Genomic DNA, 4,630 nt, shown 5'->3' with positions numbered 1-4,630 from the left:
CAAGGCACTGAGTTCAAGCCAGTACTGGCAAAATAATAATAATAATAATTTACTCTGAATATATTTACATGGCTCCTATAGATGAAATATTTTCTCCTGATCTTCCCAACTCATCTAGAAGATTGTAATTTAGGAAATAAACTATGAATGAATCTTTAATCAATGTCCTAAGCCTGATACTTGCTTTGGATGTTTGACTTAATCATATGTCCTTCATTAGAATAAAACTACTAACATTTTAAGTACTATATTAGAAATGTAGATATATCTTAAGGCACAAAGCTGGAAATGGTGTATATTTTTCACATTTTCACTTGTGTAAGATATAGTTATTAATTTTAGTTAAATTAAATTTATACCACTAATTGCCACCTATCTATTCTTTGTGCCAAATACTGTGGTAAATGCCTTACAAACAGCAATTTTTTAACAAAACAACTTATATTACAAAGCAAAAACTAATGTAGACTTCTGGAAATGTCTTCCAAGAATTCTACACTACTTCACTCAACAGAATGACCCCAAAATTACTAGCATCTATCACACAAGAAAATGTATTTAAACTAATGCTATAAATTTCACAAATCAAATGCCTAAGAAGAAAAGAAAATGAAACATATTTAACACAATTACTTAAAATTTAAAAAATAATAGAAAAAGAAAAAGGAGATTCTGAAGCTGAAAAGTAACTGACTCACTTCTCAAATACCAATTCCATGAAGAACAAGGACAGGCCATGCACAAACACACATTAACTGGGTAAATGGAAAATAGAACCTATGTTCAAGGTTAAACTCAAGGAAAATGTAGTCTTGGATATAGTAGAAAGACAGTTTTTAAAAAAGCCCACTTAATATAAACATAACTATATAGACATAAAAACCTATGACTCTATAGACATAATGTTTTACTTCATAAATTAATAAGTTTCTATGACATACAAACCCTTAGCCTAATTTTGATTAAGTTCTAAATACTAAGTCCCAGTGATTGTAAATAGAGATTGCCTCCTTGAACACTTGTTTGTTAAACTTGTCATTTAAAATATGATGTAAAAATCAATGTTAATAAATTCTTTAATAAAAAAAGCTCACTTATATGCAGAGAAGCAGGAAAAAAAGGAATAGTATGAACATTAAAGAAACATAATCTGGCATGGTTTTAAAAGGACATAAATAAATAATAACAAAAGAGAAAAATAAATATCAAAAGAGAAGGGAAATACAAAGAAAATATTAAGGAGTCAGCTGAAAAGTTCAAAACCAGAAGAAAACTCAATTCAAAGAACAGAAAGGAATTTCTCTACTGTTCATCACTAAGAAAAAATAAATGAAAACAAAAAGAGAGTAAGAAATAAGACAAAAAATGAGACACAAAGAGGGTTTGTGAATCTAAGGAAAAATTAAAAACTATAAAAAATAATATTAAAGGGCTAGGCACCCAGGGCTCATGCATTTAACCCTAAGAACTTGGGAGGCTGAGATCTGAGGATCCTGGTTCAAAGCCAGTCCAGATAGGAAAGTCTCTAAGACTCTTCGCTCTAATTAACAAAAAAAAAAATGGAAGTGACTCAAAATGGTAGACACTTGAGCAAAAGAGTTCAGGAATAACACACATGCCTGAATTCAAGCCGCATGACCACCATGACCACCACTACCACCACCACCACCAATAATAATAATGAGAAAATTAAAGTATAAGAAAGTCACTACTAACTATTTAGCCACTACTAAATACTTGGATTATTGACAAAAACTTGAGAGAATCACAATGTTTTTAAAAAGTAAAAATTAGAGTAAAACAAAGAGATGGAAAATAAAGGCAAATAACTTTTTTATTTGGAAAACCAACATAAGGGCTATGAAAATACATCCCTCACAACTCCTACTAAGGGAAGTACTACATGGCAAATATATTGACTATAAATACAATAAATAGTGGTAGTTATTAGGTCTTCTTTTAGATCTTATTACTTAATGCTCTAATAAAGCACATATATTTTTATATCATAAAATTTTAAATGCTTGCATATTTATATGTATTTATTTTAATATTTAATATTTGGTTTATTTTATTTTGTGCTCATCTTTCAGCATCTCTAGCTTCCTTGTCTTCTATCTATCTTTATATAGCACTTCATTTCTAACAGGTATCCAAGCATAAGTGTGGGGATCTAAGACAGAAACTAGGAAGAATGAAGTTTGAAGGGAGGTGAATCCCAGCTTGACTCCTCAAACCAGACTTCATTGCAGTGACTTTTGTTTTAATGTATTCAGTTTTATGTGAGAAAAGGAAAAAAAATAGGTTTCAGAGCCAAAAAGAGTCTTCTGAATTTCAGTGAGATACTATTCCTAAAGTAAGTTAAGGCTCATCTCCAAATGTGCCTTTAAACAGGCTGACCCATCACTTGTGTAAGAACCACAAGTACTCAATGAAAGTAAAGGTGAGGTCCTAACTTCTTTCTTTGAGAGATTGTCTTCTACTCTTCTGCTTTAGTTTCCTCATTCTTGTTATTTGTCCTCATCATATACCCTACAATGATTTCAGTTTAGCACACTAGGATATTTTTAGGTAGGATCTGTTTACCTCTTTGGTCCTTCAAATGGAATAAGAGGCTTTCTCCTTTGTTTGCTTGTTTTTTTCTCAACGGGTTTGCCGTCAGGTCGCAGGTGCTGTGAAAAACATCACTAATTCGAAGCCAAAATGGGAAAGGAAAAGACCCATATCAACATTGGACACATCGATTCTGGAAGGTCCAACACCACCGGACACCTGACCTACAAATGTGGTGGCAATAGACAAGAGAACCATTGAGAAGTTCGAGAAGGAGGCTGCTGAGATGGGAAAGGGCTCCTTCAAGTATGCCTAGGTTTTGGATAAACTGAAGGCTGAACGTGAGCGTGGTTTCACCATTGACATCTCCCTGTGGAAATTTGAGACCAGCAGGTATTACATGACCATCATGGATGCCCCAGGACACAGAGACTTCATCAAGAACCTGATGACAGGCACATCCCAGGCTGATTGTGCTGTCCTGATTGTTGCTGCTGGTGTTGGTGAATTTGAAGCTGGTATCTCCAAGAGTGGGCAGACCCGTGAGCTTGCTCGTCTGACTTACACACTCGATGTGAAACAGCTCATTGTTGGTGTTAACAAAATGGATTCCATTGAGCCACCCTACAGCCAGAAGAAAGACGAGGAAATTGTTAAAGAAGTCAGCACCTACATTAAGAAAATTGGCTACAACCCTGACACAGTAGCATTTGTGCCAATTTCTGGTTGGAATGGTGACAACATGCTGGAGCCAAGTGCTAATATGCCTTGGTTCAAGGGATGGAAAGTCACCCATAAAGATGGCAGTGCCAGTGGGACCACCTTGCTCAAGGCTTTGGATTGCACTCTGCCACCAACTCATCCCACCGACAAGCCTTTGTGCCTGCCCTTTCAGGATGTCTACAAAATTGGAGGTATTGGCATCATCCCTGTGGGCCAAGTGGGGACCGGTGCCCTCAAGCCTGGCATGGTGGCCACCTTTGCTCCTGTCAGTGTCACAACTGAAGTGAAGTCTGTTGAAATGGATCAGGAGGCTTTGAGTGATGTGCTTCCTGGGGACAATGTGGGATTCAACGTCAAGAACGTGTCAGTCAAAGATGTCCACCGTGGCAATGTTGCTGGTGACAGCAAGAATGATCTGCCCATGGAAGCAGCTGGCTTCACTGCTCAGGTGATCATCCTGAACCATCCAGGCCAGATCAGTGCTGGCTATGCCCCCGTGCTGGATTGCCACACTGCTCACATCGCTTGCAAGTTTGCTGAGCTGACAGAGAAGACTGACCACCATTCTGGTAAGAAGCTGGAAGACGGCCCTAAATTCCTCAAGTCTGGTGATGCCGCCATCGTCGACATGGTTCCAGGCAAGCCCATGTGTGTGGAGAGCTTCTCTGACTATCTTCCTCTGGGTCGTTTTGCTGTTCATGATATGAGGCAGACTGTTGCTTTGGGTGTCATCAAAGCTGTGAACAAGAAGGCTGCCGGAGCTGGCAAGGTCACCAAGTCTGCCCAGAAAGCTCAGAAGGCTAAATGAATATTACCCCTAACACCTGCCACTTCAGTCTTAACCAGTGGTGGAAGAACGGTCTCAGAACTGTTTATCTCAATTGGCCATTTAACTTTAATAGTAAAAGACTGGTTAATGATAACAATGCATCCTAAAACATTTAGAAGGAAAGAAAAATGTTTTGTGGACCATTTTTGTGTGTGTGGCAGTTTTAAGTTAGTAGTTTTTTAAAAAGCAGTACTTTTTAATGGAAACAACATGACCAAAAATCTGTCACAGAATTTTGAGACCCATTAAAACAAAGTTGAATGAGAAAAAAAAAAGAAGCTTTCTCTTTCAGGTATCATTTTATCCTCTTCCTAATTAAAACCTGGGGAGTCCAAACTTTAAGTGACTGTGAAAGGGATTTGGGGATTGTATCCATTCATTTTTTTCCCTCTTCCTTTTATCCCTTCCTCTTTCCCTCATTCCCTCTCCTTTCTGGCCACCATGAGAGGATTTGTCTCCCTACACAGCATGTTTTTGCCACCCCAATGTACTAAGCCTCAATACGTTAAAACAAGAGAGCCAAAT

At 37.4% G+C, this 4,630-nt stretch overlaps 1 pseudogene; it reads left to right on the top strand.

Annotated features, from left to right (window-relative positions):
- The first annotated feature begins 2,966 nt into the window (after positions 1 to 2,966).
- On the top strand, positions 2,967 to 4,383 carry LOC150064574 (elongation factor 1-alpha 1 pseudogene; annotated as a pseudogene).
- Positions 4,384 to 4,630: the final 247 nt, after the last annotated feature.

This window comes from Megascapheus bottae, chromosome 4, assembly GCF_031878675.1.
Source record: "Megascapheus bottae isolate mThoBot1 chromosome 4, mThoBot2.hap1, whole genome shotgun sequence".
Classification (NCBI taxonomy): Eukaryota; Metazoa; Chordata; class Mammalia; order Rodentia; family Geomyidae; genus Megascapheus; species Megascapheus bottae.
Note: the sequence above shows the minus strand (reverse complement) of the source record. Positions and strands in the feature narration are given on the sequence as shown.